The sequence below is a fragment of the Lampetra fluviatilis genome, chromosome 49 (genome assembly GCF_964198595.1).
Source record: "Lampetra fluviatilis chromosome 49, kcLamFluv1.1, whole genome shotgun sequence".
NCBI classification, from domain to species: domain Eukaryota; kingdom Metazoa; phylum Chordata; class Hyperoartia; order Petromyzontiformes; family Petromyzontidae; genus Lampetra; species Lampetra fluviatilis.
The window spans coordinates 9502763-9522159 of record NC_136323.1 but is presented as its reverse complement, the minus strand read 5'-3'; positions in this window follow the sequence as shown (position 1 = coordinate 9522159).

Here is a 19397-nt window from a genome sequence, read left to right as displayed (position 1 = left end):
CACGGAGCGATGTCCACGCACGGAGCGATGTCCACGCACGGAGCGATGTCCTTGCACGGAGCGATGTCCACGCACGGAGCGATGTCCACACACAGAGCGATGTCCACACACGGAGCGATGTCCACACACAGAGCGATGTCCATGCATGGAGCGATGTCCACACACGGAGTGATGTCCACACACGGAGCGATGTCCACGCACGGAGCGATGTCCACGCACGGAGCGATGTCCACGCACGGAGCGATGTCCACAGACGGAGCGATGTCCACGCATGGAGCGATGTCCACAGAGGGAGCGATGTCCACGCACGGAGCGATGTCCACACACTGAGCGATGTCCACACACGGAGCGATGCCCACGCACGGAGCGATGTCCATGCACGGAGCGATGTCCACGCACAGAGCGATGTCCACAAACAGAGCGATGTCCACACACGGAGCGATGTCCACACACGGAGCAATGTCCACGCACGGAGCGATGTCCACGCACGGAGCGATGTCCACACACAGAGCGATGTCCACACACGGAGCGATGTCCACACACAGAGCAATGTCCACGCACGGAGCGATGTCCACGCACAGAGCGATGTCCACAAACAGAGCGATGTCCACACACGGAGCGATGTCCACACACGGAGCAATGTCCACGCACGGAGCGATGTCCACGCACGGAGCGATGTCCACGCACGGAGCGATGTCCACGCACGGAGCGATGTCCACGCACGGAGCGATGTCCACGCACGGAGCGATGTCCACACACGGAGCGATGTCCACGCACGGAGCGATTTCCACGCACGGAGCCATGTCCACGCACGGAGCGATGTCCACAAACAGAGCGATGTCCACACACGGAGCGATGTCCACACACAGAGCAATGTCCACGCACGGAGCGATGTCCACGCACAGAGCGATGTCCACAAACAGAGCGATGTTCACACACGGAGCGATGTCCACACACGGAGCAATGTCCACGCACGGAGCGATGTCCAAGCACGGAGCAATGTCCACGCACGGAGCGATGTCCACGCACGAAGCGATGTCCACAGATGGAGCGATGTCCACGTACGGAGCGATGTCCACGCACGGAGCGATGTCCATGCACGGAGCGATGTCCACACACGGAGCGATGTCCACGCACGGAGCGATGTCCACGCACGGAGCGATGTCCACGCACGGAGCGATGTCCATTCACGGAGCGATGTCCACGCACGGAGCGATGTCCACGCACGGAGCGATGTCCACGCACGGAGCGATGTCCTTGCACGGAGCGATGTCCACGCACGGAGCGATGTCCACACACAGAGCGATGTCCACACACGGAGCGATGTCCACACACAGAGCGATGTCCATGCATGGAGCGATGTCCACACACGGAGTGATGTCCACACACGGAGCGATGTCCACGCACGGAGCGATGTCCACGCACGGAGCGATGTCCACGCACGGAGCGATGTCCACAGACGGAGCGATGTCCACGCATGGAGCGATGTCCACAGAGGGAGCGATGTCCACGCACGGAGCGATGTCCACACACTGAGCGATGTCCACACACGGAGCGATGCCCACGCACGGAGCGATGTCCATGCACGGAGCGATGTCCACACACGGAGTGATGTCCACACACGGAGCGATGTCCACACACAGAGCGATGTCCATGCACGGAGCGATGTCCACACACGGAGTGATGTCCACACACGGAGCGATGTCCACACACAGAGCGATGTCCACGCACGGAGCGATGTCCACGCACGGAGCGATGTCCACGCACGGAGCGATGTCCACAGACGGAGCGATGTCCACGCATGGAGCGATGTCCACAGAGGGAGCGATGTCCACGCACGGAGCGATGTCCACACACTGAGCGATGTCCACACACGGAGCGATGTCCACGCATGGAGCGATGTCCACACACGGAGCGATGTCCACACATGGAGCGATGTCCATGCACGGAGCGATGTCCACGCATGGAGCGATGTCCACGCATGAAGCGATGTCCACGCACGGAGCGATGTCCACAAACAGAGCGATGTCCACACACGGAGCGATGTCCACAAACAGAGCGATGTCCACACACGGAGCGATGTCCACACACGGAGCAATGTCCACGCACGGAGCGATGTCCACGCACGGAGCGATGTCCACGCACGGAGCGATGTCCACGCACGAAGCGATGTCCACAGATGGAGCGATGTCCACGTACGGAGCGATGTCCACGCACGGAGCGATGTCCACGCACGGAGCGATGTCCACGCACGGAGCGATGTCCACGCACGGAGCGATGTCCACGCACGGAGCGATGTCCACGCACGGAGCGATGTCCACGCTCGGAGCGATGTCCATTCACGGAGCGATGTCCACGCACGGAGCGATGTCCACGCACGGAGCGATGTCCACACACGGAGCGATGTCTTTGCACGGAGCAATGTCCACGCACGGAGCGATGTCCACGCACGGAGCGATGTCCACACACAGAGCGATGTTCACACACGGAGCGATGTCCACACACGGAGCAATGTCCACGCACGGAGCGATGTCCAAGCACGGAGCAATGTCCACGCACGGAGCGATGTCCACGCACGAAGCGATGTCCACAGATGGAGCGATGTCCACGTACGGAGCGATGTCCACGCACGGAGCGATGTCCATGCACGGAGCGATGTCCACACACGGAGCGATGTCCACGCACGGAGCGATGTCCACGCACGGAGCGATGTCCACGCACGGAGCGATGTCCATTCACGGAGCGATGTCCACGCACGGAGCGATGTCCACGCACGGAGCGATGTCCACGCACGGAGCGATGTCCTTGCACGGAGCGATGTCCACGCACGGAGCGATGTCCACACACAGAGCGATGTCCACACACGGAGCGATGTCCACACACAGAGCGATGTCCATGCATGGAGCGATGTCCACACACGGAGTGATGTCCACACACGGAGCGATGTCCACGCACGGAGCGATGTCCACGCACGGAGCGATGTCCACGCACGGAGCGATGTCCACAGACGGAGCGATGTCCACGCATGGAGCGATGTCCACAGAGGGAGCGATGTCCACGGACGGAGCGATGTCCACACACTGAGCGATGTCCACACACGGAGCGATGCCCACGCACGGAGCGATGTCCATGCACGGAGCGATGTCCACACACGGAGTGATGTCCACACACGGAGCGATGTCCACACACAGAGCGATGTCCATGCACGGAGCGATGTCCACACACGGAGTGATGTCCACACACGGAGCGATGTCCACACACAGAGCGATGTCCACGCACGGAGCGATGTCCACGCACGGAGCGATGTCCACGCACGGAGCGATGTCCACAGACGGAGCGATGTCCACGCATGGAGCGATGTCCACAGAGGGAGCGATGTCCACGCACGGAGCGATGTCCACACACTGAGCGATGTCCACACACGGAGCGATGTCCACGCATGGAGCGATGTCCACACACGGAGCGATGTCCACACACAGAGCAATGTCCACGCACGGAGCGATGTCCACGCACAGAGCGATGTCCACAAACAGAGCGATGTCCACACACGGAGCGATGTCCACACACGGAGCAATGTCCACGCACGGAGCGATGTCCACGCACGGAGCGATGTCCACGCACGGAGCGATGTCCACGCACGGAGCGATGTCCACGCACGGAGCGATGTCCACGCACGGAGCGATGTCCACACACGGAGCGATGTCCACGCACGGAGCGATTTCCACGCACGGAGCCATGTCCACGCACGGAGCGATGTCCACAAACAGAGCGATGTCCACACACGGAGCGATGTCCACACACAGAGCAATGTCCACGCACGGAGCGATGTCCACGCACAGAGCGATGTCCACAAACAGAGCGATGTTCACACACGGAGCGATGTCCACGCACGAAGCGATGTCCACAGATGGAGCGATGTCCACGTACGGAGCGATGTCCACGCACGGAGCGATGTCCATGCACGGAGCGATGTCCACACACGGAGCGATGTCCATGCACGGAGCGATGTCCACACACGGAGTGATGTCCACGCACGGAGCGATGTCCACGCACGGAGCGATGTCCACGCACGGAGCGATGTCCTTGCACGGAGCAATGTCCACGCACGGAGCGATGTCCACGCACGGAGCGATGTCCACACACAGAGCGATGTCCACACACGGAGCGATGTCCACACACAGAGCAATGTCCACGCACGGAGCGATGTCCACGCACAGAGCGATGTCCACAAACAGAGCGATGTCCACACACGGAGCGATGTCCACACACGGAGCAATGTCCACGCACGGAGCGATGTCCACGCACGGAGCGATGTCCACGCACGGAGCGATGTCCACGCACGGAGCGATGTCCACGCACGGAGCGATGTCCACGCACGGAGCGATGTCCACACACGGAGCGATGTCCACGCACGGAGCGATTTCCACGCACGGAGCCATGTCCACGCACGGAGCGATGTCCACAAACAGAGCGATGTCCACACACGGAGCGATGTCCACACACAGAGCAATGTCCACGCACGGAGCGATGTCCACGCACAGAGCGATGTCCACAAACAGAGCGATGTTCACACACGGAGCGATGTCCACACACGGAGCAATGTCCACGCACGGAGCGATGTCCAAGCACGGAGCAATGTCCACGCACGGAGCGATGTCCACGCACGAAGCGATGTCCACAGATGGAGCGATGTCCACGTACGGAGCGATGTCCACGCACGGAGCGATGTCCATGCACGGAGCGATGTCCACACACGGAGCGATGTCCACGCACGGAGCGATGTCCACGCACGGAGCGATGTCCACGCACGGAGCGATGTCCATTCACGGAGCGATGTCCACGCACGGAGCGATGTCCACGCACGGAGCGATGTCCACGCACGGAGCGATGTCCTTGCACGGAGCGATGTCCACGCACGGAGCGATGTCCACACACAGAGCGATGTCCACACACGGAGCGATGTCCACACACAGAGCGATGTCCATGCATGGAGCGATGTCCACACACGGAGTGATGTCCACACACGGAGCGATGTCCACGCACGGAGCGATGTCCACGCACGGAGCGATGTCCACGCACGGAGCGATGTCCACAGACGGAGCGATGTCCACGCATGGAGCGATGTCCACAGAGGGAGCGATGTCCACGCACGGAGCGATGTCCACACACTGAGCGATGTCCACACACGGAGCGATGCCCACGCACGGAGCGATGTCCATGCACGGAGCGATGTCCACGCACAGAGCGATGTCCACAAACAGAGCGATGTCCACACACGGAGCGATGTCCACACACGGAGCAATGTCCACGCACGGAGCGATGTCCACGCACGGAGCGATGTCCACACACAGAGCGATGTCCACACACGGAGCGATGTCCACACACAGAGCAATGTCCACGCACGGAGCGATGTCCACGCACAGAGCGATGTCCACAAACAGAGCGATGTCCACACACGGAGCGATGTCCACACACGGAGCAATGTCCACGCACGGAGCGATGTCCACGCACGGAGCGATGTCCACGCACGGAGCGATGTCCACGCACGGAGCGATGTCCACGCACGGAGCGATGTCCACGCACGGAGCGATGTCCACACACGGAGCGATGTCCACGCACGGAGCGATTTCCACGCACGGAGCCATGTCCACGCACGGAGCGATGTCCACAAACAGAGCGATGTCCACACACGGAGCGATGTCCACACACAGAGCAATGTCCACGCACGGAGCGATGTCCACGCACAGAGCGATGTCCACAAACAGAGCGATGTTCACACACGGAGCGATGTCCACACACGGAGCAATGTCCACGCACGGAGCGATGTCCAAGCACGGAGCAATGTCCACGCACGGAGCGATGTCCACGCACGAAGCGATGTCCACAGATGGAGCGATGTCCACGTACGGAGCGATGTCCACGCACGGAGCGATGTCCATGCACGGAGCGATGTCCACACACGGAGCGATGTCCACGCACGGAGCGATGTCCACGCACGGAGCGATGTCCACGCACGGAGCGATGTCCATTCACGGAGCGATGTCCACGCACGGAGCGATGTCCACGCACGGAGCGATGTCCACGCACGGAGCGATGTCCTTGCACGGAGCGATGTCCACGCACGGAGCGATGTCCACACACAGAGCGATGTCCACACACGGAGCGATGTCCACACACAGAGCGATGTCCATGCATGGAGCGATGTCCACACACGGAGTGATGTCCACACACGGAGCGATGTCCACGCACGGAGCGATGTCCACGCACGGAGCGATGTCCACGCACGGAGCGATGTCCACAGACGGAGCGATGTCCACACATGGAGCGATGTCCATGCACGGAGCAATGTCCACGCATAGAGCGATGTCCACGCACGAAGCGATGTCCACGCACGGAGCGATGTCCACAAACAGAGCGATGTCCACACACGGAGCGATGTCCACAAACAGAGCGATGTCCACACACGGAGCGATGTCCACACACGGAGCAATGTCCACGCACGGAGCGATGTCCAAGCACGGAGCGATGTCCACGCACGGAGCGATGTCCACGCACGAAGCGATGTCCACAGATGGAGCGATGTCCACGTACGGAGCGATGTCCACGCACGGAGCGATGTCCACGCACGGAGCGATGTCCACACACGGAGCGATGTCCACGCACGGAGCGATGTCCACGCACGGAGCGATGTCCACGCACGGAGCGATGTCCACGCACGGAGCGATGTCCACGCACGGAGCGATGTCCACGCTCGGAGCGATGTCCATTCACGGAGCGATGTCCACGCACGGAGCGATGTCCACACACGGAGCGATGTCCACACACGGAGCAATGTCCACGCACGGAGCGATGTCCACGCACGGAGCGATGTCCACGCACGGAGCGATGTCCACGCACGGAGCGATGTCCACGCACCCACGCACGGAGCGATGTCCACGCACGGAGCGATGTCCACACACGGAGCGATGTCCACGCACGGAGCGATTTCCACGCACGGAGCGATGTCCACGCACGGAGCGATGTCCACAAACAGAGCGATGTCCACACACGGAGCGATGTCCACACACAGAGCAATGTCCACGCACGGAGCGATGTCCACGCACAGAGCGATGTCCACAAACAGAGCGATGTCCACACACGGAGCAATGTCCACGCACGGAGCGATGTCCACGCACAGAGCGATGTCCACAAACAGAGCGATGTCCACACACGGAGCGATGTCCACACACGGAGCAATGTCCACGCACGGAGCGATGTCCAAGCACGGAGCGATGTCCACGCACGGAGCGATGTCCACGCACGAATCGATGTCCACAGATGGAGCGATGTCCACGTACGGAGCGATGTCCACGCACGGAGCGATGTCCATACACGGAGCAATGTCCACGCACGGAGCGATGTCCACATATGGAGCGATGTCCACGCACGGAGCGATGTCCACGCACGGAGCGATGTCCACGCACGGAGCGATGTCCACGCACGGAGCGATGTCCACGCACGGAGCGATGTCCACGCACGGAGCGATGTCCATTCACGGAGCGATGTCCATGCATGGAGCGATGTCCACACACGGAGTGATGTCCACACACGGAGCGATGTCCACACACAGAGCGATGTCCACGCACGGAGCGATGTCCACGCACGGAGCGATGTCCACGCACGGAGCGATGTCCACAGACGGAGCGATGTCCACGCATGGAGCGATGTCCACAGAGGGAGCGATGTCCACGCACGGAGCGATGTCCACACACTGAGCGATGTCCACACACGGAGCGATGTCCACGCATGGAGCGATGTCCACACACGGAGCGATGTCCACACATGGAGCAATGTCCATGCACAGAGCGATGTCCACGCATGGAGCGATGTCCACGCACGAAGCGATGTCCACGCACGGAGCGATGTCCACAAACAGAGCGATGTCCACACACGGAGCGATGTCCACACACAGAGCAATGTCCACGCACGGAGCGATGTCCATGCACGGAGCGATGTCCACGCACGGAGCGATGTCCACGCACGGAGCGATGTCCACGCACGGAGCGATGTCCATTCACGGAGCGATGTCCATGCATGGAGCGATGTCCACACACGGAGTGATGTCCACACACGGAGCGATGTCCACACACAGAGCGATGTCCACGCACGGAGCGATGTCCACGCACGGAGCGATGTCCACGCACGGAGCGATGTCCACAGACGGAGCGATGTCCACGCATGGAGCGATGTCCACAGAGGGAGCGATGTCCACGCACGGAGCAATGTCCACACACTGAGCGATGTCCACACACGGAGCGATGTCCATGCATGGAGCGATGTCCACACACGGAGCGATGTCCACACATGGAGCGATGTCCATGCACGGAGCGATGTCCACGCATGGAGCGATGTCCACGCACGAAGCGATGTCCACGCACGGGGCGATGTCCACAAACAGAGCGATGTCCACACACGGAGCGATGTCCACTCACAGAGCAATGTCCACGCACGGAGCGATGTCCACGCACAGAGCGATGTCCACAAACAGAGCGATGTCCACACACGGAGCGATGTCCACACACGGAGCAATGTCCACGCACGGAGCGATGTCCACGCACGGAGCGATGTCCACGCACGGAGCGATGTCCACGCACGGAGCGATGTCCACGCACGGAGCGATGTCCACGCACGGAGCGATGTCCACGCACGGAGCGATTTCCACGCACGGAGCAATGTCCACGCATGGAGCGATGTCCACAAACAGAGCGATGTCCACACACGGAGCGATGTCCACACACAGAGCAATGTCCACGCACGGAGCGATGTCCACGCACAGAGCGATGTCCACAAACAGAGCGTTGTCCACACACGGAGCAATGTCCACGCACGGAGCGATGTCCACGCACAGAGCGATGTCCACAAACAGAGCAATGTCCACACACGGAGCGATGTCCACACACGGAGCAATGTCCACGCACGGAGCGATGTCCAAGCACGGAGCGATGTCCACGCACGGAGCGATGTCCACGCACGAAGCGATGTCCACAGATGGAGCGATGTCCACGTACGGAGCGATGTCCACGCACGGAGCGATGTCCATACACGGAGCAATGTCCACGCACGGAGCGATGTCCACACACGGAGCGATGTCCACGCACGGAGCGATGTCCATACACGGAGCAATGTCCACGCACGGAGCGATGTCCACGCACGGAGCGATGTCCACGCACGGAGCGATGTCCACGCACGGAGCGATGTCCACGCACGGAGCGATGTCCACGCACGGAGCGATGTCCACGCACGGAGCGATGTCCATTCACGGAGCAATGTCCACGCACGGAGCGATGTCCACGCACGGAGCGTTGTCCACACACGGACCGATGTCCACACACGGAGTGATGTCCACACACGGAGCGATGTCCACACACGGAGCGATGTCCACGCACGGAGCGATGTCCACGCAAGGAGCGATGTCCACAGACGGAGCGATGTCCACGCATGGAGCGATGTCCACAGAGGGAGCGTGGTCCACGCACGGAGCGATGTCCACACACTGAGCGATGTCCACACACGGAGCGATGTCCACGCATGGAGCGATGTCCACACACGGAGCAATGTCCACACATGGAGCGATGTCCACGCACGGAGCGATGTCCACGCATGGAGCGATGTCCACGCACGGAGCGATGTCCACGCACGGAGCGATGTCCACAAACAGAGCGATGTCCACACACAGAGCGATGTCCACACACAGAGCAATGTCCACACACGGAGCGATGTCCACGCACAGAGCGATGTCCACAAACAGAGCGATGTCCACACACGGAGCAATGTCCACGCACGGAGCGATGTCCACGCACGGAGCGATGTCCACGCACGGAGCGATGTCCACGCACGAAGCGATGTCCACAGATGGAGCGATGTCCACGTACGGAGCGATGTCCACGCACGGAGCGATGTCCACACACGGAGCGATGTCCACGCATGGAGCGATGTCCACACACGGAGCAATGTCCACACATGGAGCGATGTCCACGCACGGAGCGATGTCCACGCATGGAGCGATGTCCACGCACGGAGCGATGTCCACGCACGGAGCGATGTCCACAAACAGAGCGATGTCCACACACAGAGCGATGTCCACACACAGAGCAATGTCCACGCACGGAGCGATGTCCACGCACAGAGCGATGTCCACAAACAGAGCGATGTCCACACACGGAGCGATGTCCACACACGGAGCAATGTCCACGCACGGAGCGATGTCCACGCACGGAGCGATGTCCACGCACGGAGCGATGTCCACGCACGAAGCGATGTCCACAGATGGAGCGATGTCCACGTACGGAGCGATGTCCACGCACGGAGCGATGTCCACGCACGGAGCAATGTCCACGCACGGAGCGATGTCCACACATGGACCGATGTCCACGCACGGAGCGATGTCCACGCACGGAGCGATGTCCACGCACGGAGCGATGTCCACGCATGGAGCGATGTCCACACACGGAGCGATGTCCAAGCACGGAGCGATTTCCACGCACGGAGCGATGTCCACGCACGAAGCGATGTCCACAGATGGAGCGATGTCCACGTACGGAGCGATGTCCACGCACGGAGCGATGTCCACCCACGGAGCGATGTCCACGCACGGAGCGATGTCCACACATGGAGCGATGTCCACGCACGGAGCGATGTCCATGCACGGAGCGATGTCCACACACGGAGCGATTTCCACGCATGGAGCGATGTCCACACACGGAGCGATGTCCACGCAAGGAGCGATGTCCAAGCACGGAGCGATTTCCACGTACGGAGCGATGTCCACGCACGGAGCGATGTCCACACACGGAGCGATGTCCACACACGGAGCGATGTCCACGCACGGAGCGATGTCCACGCACGGAGCGATGTCCACGCACGGAGCGATGTCCACAGATGGAGCGATGTCCACTCACGGAGCGATGTCCACACACAGAGCGATGTCCACGCACGGAGCGATGTCCACGCATGGAGCGATGTCCACGCACGGAGTGATGTCCACGCATGGAGCGATGTCCACGCACGGAGCGATGTCCACACACGGAGCGATATCCACACATGGAGCGATGTCCACGCACGGAGCGATGTCCACGCACGGAGCGATGTCCACACACAGAGCGATGTCCACACACGGAGCGATGTCCACACACAGAGCGATGTCCACGCACGGAGCGATGTCCACACACGGAGCGATGTCCACACACGGAGCGATGTCCACACACGGAGCGATGTCCACGCACGGAGCGATGTCCACGCACGGAGCGATGTCCACTCATGGAGCGATGTCCACAGATGGAGCGATGTCCACTCACGGAGCGATGTCCACGCACGGAGCGATGTCCACGCATGGAGCGATGTCCACACACAGAGCGATGTCCACGCACGGAGCGATGTCCACGCATGGAGCGATGTCCACACACAGAGCGATGTCCACACACGGAGCGATGTCCACGCACGGAGCGATGTCCACGCACGGAGCGATGTCCACGCACGAAGCGATGTCCACAGATGGAGCGATGTCCACGTACGGAGCGATGTCCACGCACGGAGCGATGTCCACGCACGGAGCGATGTCCACGCACGGAGCGATGTCCACGCACGGAGCGATGTCCACGCACGGAGCGATGTCCACGCACGGAGCGATGTCCACGCACGGAGCGATGTCCACGCACGGAGCGATGTCCACGCACGGAGCGATGTCCACGCACGGAGCGATGTCCACACACGGAGCGATGTCCACGCACGGAGCGATGTCCACGCTCGGAGCGATGTCCACGCACGAAGCGATGTCCACAGATGGAGCGATGTCCACGTATGGAGCGATGTCCACGCACGGAGCAATGTCCACGCACGGATTGATGTCCACGCACGGAGCGATATCCACACACGGAGCGATGTCCACGCACGGAGCGATGTCCATGCACGGAGCGATGTCCACACACGGAGCGATGTCCACGCACGGAGCGATGTCCACACACGGAGCGATGTCCACACAAGGAGCGATGTCCACGCACGGAGCGATTTCCACGTTCGGAGCGATGTCAACGCACTGAGCGATGTCCACACACGGAGCGATGTCCACACACGGAGCGATGTCCACGCACGGAGCGATGTCCACGCACGGAGCAATGTCCACGCACGGAGCGATGTCCACAGATGGAGCGATGTCCACTCACGGAGCGATGTCCACACACAGAGGGATGTCCACGCACGGAGCGATGTCCACGCATGGAGCGATGTCCACACACAGAGCTATGTCCACACACGGAGCGATGTCCACGCATGGAGCGATGTCCACGCACGGAGCGATGTCCACAGATGGAGCGATGTCCACTCACGGAGCGATGTCCACACACAGAGGGATGTCCACGCACGGAGCTATGTCCACGCATGGAGCGATGTCCACACACAGAGCTATGTCCACACACGGAGCGATGTCCACGCATGGATCGATGTCCACGCACGGAGCGATGTCCACACACGGAGCGATGTCCACACATGGAGCGATGTCCACGCACGGAGCGATGTCCACGCATGGAGCGATGTCCACACACGGAGCGATGTCCACGCATGGAGCGATGTCCACAAACAGAGCGATGTCCACACACGGAGCGATGTCCACACACGGAGCAATGTCCACAAACAGAGCGATGTCCACAGACGGAGCAATGTTCACGCACGGAGTGATGTCCACACACGGAGCGATGTCCACACACGGAGCGATGTCCACGCACGGAGCGATGTCCACGCATGGAGCGATTTCCACTCACGGAGCGATGTCCACGCATGGAGCGATGTCCACAAACAGAGTGATGTCCACACACGGAGCGATGTCCACACACGGAGCAATGTCCATGCACGGAGCGATGTCCACACACAGAGCGATGTCCACACATGGAGCGATGTCCACACACAGAGCGATGTCCATGCACGGAGCGATGTCCACGCATGGAGCGATGTCCACACACAGAGCGATGTCCATCCACGGAGCGATGTCCACGCATGGAGCGATGTCCACGCACGGAGCGATGTCCACACACGGAGCGATGTCTACGCACGGAGCGATGTCCACGCATGGAGCGATATCCACACACGGAGCGATGTCCACGCACGGCGCGATGTCCACAAACAGAGCGATGTCCACACACGGAGCGATGTTCACACACGGAGCAATGTCTACGCACGGAGCGATGTCCACGCACGGAGCGATGTCCACAAACAGAGCGATGTCCACACACGGAGCGATGTCCACACACGGAGCGATGTCCACACGGAGCAATGTCCACGCACGGAGCGATGTCCACGCACGGCGCGATGTCCACGCACGGAGCAATGTCCACGCATGGAGCGATGTCCACGCACGAAGCGATGTCCACACATGGAGCGATGTCCACGCACGGAGCGATGTCCACGCACGGAGCGATGTCCACACACGGAGCGATGTCCACGCACGGAGCGATGTCCATGCATGGAGCGATGTCCACACACGGAGCGATGTCCACACACGGAGCGATGTCCACGCACGGAGCGATGTCCATGCACGGAGCGATGTCCACACACGGAGCGATGTCCATGCACGGAGCGATGTCCACACACGGAGCGATGTCCACGCACGGCGCGATGTCCACACACGGAGCGATGTCCACGCAATGAGCGATGTCCATGCACGGAGCAATGTCCACGTACGGAGCGATGTCCACGCACGGAGCGATGTCCACGCACGGAGCGATGTCCACGCACGGAGCGATGTCCACGCACGGAGCGATGTCCACGCATGGAGCGATGTCCACGCACGGAGCGATGTCCACGCACGGAGCGATGTCCACGCACGGAGCGATGTCCACACACGGAGCGATGTCCACGCACGGAGCGATGTCCACGCACGGAGCGATGTCCACGCACAGAGCGATGTCCACAGATGGAGCGATGTCTACTCACGGAGCGATGTCCACAAACAGAGCGATGTCCACGCACGGAGCGATGTCCACGCATGGAGCGATGTCCACACACAGAGCGATGTCCACGCACGGAGCGATGTCCACACACGGAGCGATGTCCACGCACGGAGCGATGTCCACGTACGGAGCGATGTCCACACACGGAGCGATGTCCACACACGGAGCGATGTCCACGCACGGAGCGATGTCTACGCATGGAGCGATGTCCACACACAGAGCGATGTCCACCCACGGAGCGATGTCCACGCATGGAGCGATGTCCACGCACGGAGCGATGTCCACACACGGAGCGATGTCCACGCACGGAGCGATGTCCATGCATGGAGCGATGTCCACACACGGAGCGATGTCCACACATGGAGCGATGTCCACGCACGAAGCGATGTCCATGCACGGAGCGATGTCCACACACGGAGCGATGTCCATGCACGGAGCGATGTCCACACACGGAGCGATGTCCACGCAATGAGCGATGTCCACGCACGGAGCGATGTCCACGTACGGAGCGATGTCCACACACGGAGCGATGTCCACGCACGGAGCGATGTCCACGCACGGAGCGATGTCCATGCACGGAGCGATGTCCACGTACGGAGCGATGTCCACGCACGGAGCGATGTCCACGCACGGAGCGATGTCCACGCACGGAGCGATGTCCACGCACGGAGCGATGTCCACGCACGGAGCGATGTCCACGCACGGAGCGATGTCCACAGATGGAGCGATGTCCACTCACGGAGTGATGTCCACAAACAGAGCGATGTCCACGCACGGAGCGATGTCCACACACGGAGCGATGTCCACGCACGGAGCGATGTCCACGTACGGAGCGATGTCCACGCACGGAGCGATGTCCACACACGGAGCGATGTCACAAACACGGAGCGATGTCCACGCACGGAGCGATGTCCACAGATGGAGCGATGTCCACTCACGGAGCGATGTCCACAAACAGAGCGATGTCCACGCACGGAGCGATGTCCACGCACGGAGCGATGTCCACGCACGGAGCAATGTCCACACACGGAGCGATGTCCACGCACGGAGCGATGTCCACACACGGAGCGATGTCCACGCATGGAGCGATGTCCATGCTCGGAGCGATGTCCACGCACGAAGCGATGTCCACAGATGGAGCGATGTCCACGTACGGAGCGATGTCCACGCACGGAGCGATGTCCACGCACGGATCGATGTCCACGCACGGAGCAATGTCCACACACGGATCGATGTCCACGCATGGAGCGATGTCCACACACGGAGCGATGTCCACGCACGGAGCGATGTCCATGCACGGAGCGATGTCCACACACGGAGCGATGTCCACGCACGGAGCGATGTCCACACACGGAGCGATGTCCACGCAAGGAGCGATGTCCACACACGGAGCGATGTCCACGCACGGAGCGATGTCCACACACGGAGCGATGTCCACGCACGGAGCGATGTCCACACACGGAGCGATGTCCACGCACGGAGCGATGTCCACACACGGAGCGATGTCCACGCAAGGAGCGATGTCCACGCACGGAGCGATTTCCACGTTCGGAGCGATGTCCACGCACTCAGCGATGTCCACACACGGAGCGATGTCCACACACGGAGCGATGTCCACGCACGGAGCGATGTCCACGCACGGAGCAATGTCCACGCACGGAGCGATGTCCACAGATGGAGCGATGTCCACTCACGGAGCGATGTCCACACACAGAGGGATGTCCACGCACGGAGCGATGTCCACGCATGGAGCGATGTCCACACACAGAGCGATGTCCACACACGGAGCGATGTCCACGCATGGAGCGATGTCCACGCACGGAGCGATGTCCACACACGGAGCGATGTCCACACATGGAGCGATGTCCACGCACGGAGCGATGTCCACGCATGGAGCGATGTCCACACACGGAGCGATGTCCACGCATGGAGCGATGTCCACAAACAGAGCGATGTCCACACACGGAGCGATGTCCACACACGGAGAAATGTCCACGCTCGGAGCGATGTCCACGCACGGAGCGATGTCCATGCACGGAGCGATGTCCACACACGGAGCGATGTCCACGCACGGAGCGATGTCCATGCACGAAGCGATGTCCACACACGGAGCGATGTCCACGCACGGAGCGATGTCCACACACGGAGCGATGTCCACGCAAGGAGCGATGTCCACGCACGGAGCGATTTCCACGTTCGGAGCGATGTCCACGCACTCAGCGATGTCCACACACGGAGCGATGTCCACACACGGAGCGATGTCCACGCACGGAGCGATGTCCACGCACGGAGCAATGTCCACGCACGGAGCGATGTCCACAGATGGAGCGATGTCCACTCACGGAGCGATGTCCACACACAGAGGGATGTCCACGCACGGAGCGATGTCCACGCATGGAGCGATGTCCACACACAGAGCGATGTCCACACACGGAGCGATGTCCACGCATGGAGCGATGTCCACGCACGGAGCGATGTCCACACACGGAGCGATGTCCACACATGGAGCGATGTCCACGCACGGAGCGATGTCCACGCATGGAGCGATGTCCACACACGGAGCGATGTCCACGCATGGAGCGATGTCCACAAACAGAGCGATGTCCACACACGGAGCGATGTCCACACACGGAGAAATGTCCACGCACGGAGCGATGTCCACGCACGGAGCGATGTCCATGCACGGAGCGATGTCCACACACGGAGCGATGTCCACGCACGGAGCGATGTCCACACACGGAGCGATGTCCACGCAAGGAGCGATGTCCACGCACGGAGCGATTTCCACGTACGGAGCGATGTCCACGCATGGAGCGATTTCCACGTATGGAGCGATGTCCACGCACGTAGCGATGTCCACACACGGAGCGATGTCCACACACGGAGCGATGTCCACGCACGGAGCGATGTCCACGCACGGAGCGATGTCCACAGATGGAGCGATGTCCACTCACGGAGCAATGTCCACACACAGAGCGATGTCCACGCACGGAGCGATGTCCACGCATGGAGCGATGTCCACGCACGGAGCGATGTCCACACACGGAGCGATGTCCACACATGGAGCGATGTCCACGCACGGAGCGATGTCCACGCACGGAGCGATGTCCACGCATGGAGCGATTTCCACACACAGAGCGATGTCCACACATGGAGCGATGTCCACGCATGGAGCAATGTCCACGCACGGAGCGATGTCCACACACGGAGCGATGTCCACACATGGAGCGATGTCCACGCACGGAGCGATGTCCACGCATGGAGCGATGTCTACACATGGAGCGATGTCCACGCATGGAGCGATGTCCACAAACAGAGCGATGTCCACACACGGAGCGATGTCCACACACGGAGCAATGTCCACGCACGGAGCGATGTCCACGCCCGGAGCGATGTCCATAAACAGAGCGATGTCCACAGACGGAGCAATGTCCAGGCACGGAGCGATGTCCACACACGGAGCGATGTCCACGCACGGAGCGATGTCCACGCACGGAGCGATGTCCACGCACGGAGCGATGTCCACGCACGGAGCGATGTCCACACATGGAGCGATGTCCACGCACGGAGCGATGTCCACGCGCGGAGCGATGTCCACGCACAGAGCGATGTCCACAGATGGAGCGGTCTACTCACGGAGCGATGTCCACAAACAGAGCGATGTCCACGCACGGAGCGATGTCCACGCATGGAGCGATGTCCACACACAGAGCGATGTCCACGCACGGAGCGATGTCCACGTACGGAGCGATGTCCACACACGGAGCGATGTCCACACACGGAGCGATGTCCACGCACGGAGCGATGTCTACGCATGGAGCGATGTCCACACACAGAGCGATGTCCACCCACGGAGCGATGTCCATGCATGGAGCGATGTCCACGCACGGAGCGATGTCCACACACGGAGCGATGTCCACGCACGGAGCGATGTCCATGCATGGAGCGATGTCCACACACGGAGCGATGTCCACACATGGAGCGATGTCCACGCACGGAGCGATGTCCATGCACGGAGCGATGTCCACACACGGAGCGATGTCCATGCACGGAGCGATGTCCACACACGGAGCGATGTCCACGCACGGAGCGATGTCCACACACGGAGCGATGTCCACGCAATGAGCGATGTCCACGCACGGAGCGATGTCCACGTACGGAGCGATGTCCATGCACGGAGCGATGTCCACGCACGGAGCGATGTCCACACACGGAGCGATGTCCACGCACGGAGCGATGTCCACGCACGGAGCGATGTCCACGCACGGAGCGATGTCCACGTACGGAGCGATGTCCACGCACGGAGCGATGTCCACGCACGGAGCGATGTCCACGCACGGAGCGATGTCCACGCACGGAGCGATGTCCACGCACGGAGCGATGTCCACGCACGGAGCGATGTCCACGCACGGAGCGATGTCCACAGATGGAGCGATGTCCACTCACGGAGCGATGTCCACAAACAGAGCGATGTCCACGCACGGAGCGATGTCCACGCATGGAGCGATGTCCACACACAGAGCGATGTCCACGCACGGAGCGATGTCCACACACGGAGCGATGTCCACGCACGGAGCGATGTCCACGTACGGAGCGATGTCCACGCACGGAGCGATGTCCACACACGGAGCGATGTCACAAACACGGAGCGATGTCCACGCACGGAGCGATGTCCACGCACGGAGCGATGTCCACGCACGGAGCGATGTCCACGCACGGAGCGATGTCCACTCACGGAGCGATGTCCACAAACAGAGCGATGTCCACGCACGGAGCGATGTCCACGCACGGAGCGATGTCCACGCACGGAGCGATGTCCACGCACGGAGCGATGTCCACGCACGGAGCGATGTCCACGCACGGAGCGATGTCCACACACGGAGCGATGTCCACGCACGGAGCGATGTCCACGCACGGAGCGATGTCCACGCACGGAGCGATGTCCACGCACGGAGCGATGTCCACGCACGGAGCGATGTCCACGCACGGAGCGATGTCCACACACAGAGCGATGTCCACGCACGAAGCGATGTCCACAGATGGAGCGATGTCCACGTACGGAGCGATGTCCACGCACGGAGCGATGTCCACGCACGGATCGATGTCCACGCACGGAGCGATGTCCACACACGGAGCGATGTCCACGCACGGAGCGATGTCCATGCACGGAGCGATGTCCACACACGGAGCGATGTCCACGCACGGAGCGATGTCCACACACGGAGCGATGTCCACGCAAGGAGCGATGTCCACGCACGGAGCGATTTCCACGTTCGGAGCGATGTCCACGCACTCAGCGATGTCCACACACGGAGCGATGTCCACACACGGAGCGATGTCCACGCACGGAGCGATGGCCACGCACGGAGCAATGTCCACGCACGGAGCGATGTCCACAGATGGAGCGATGTCCACTCACGG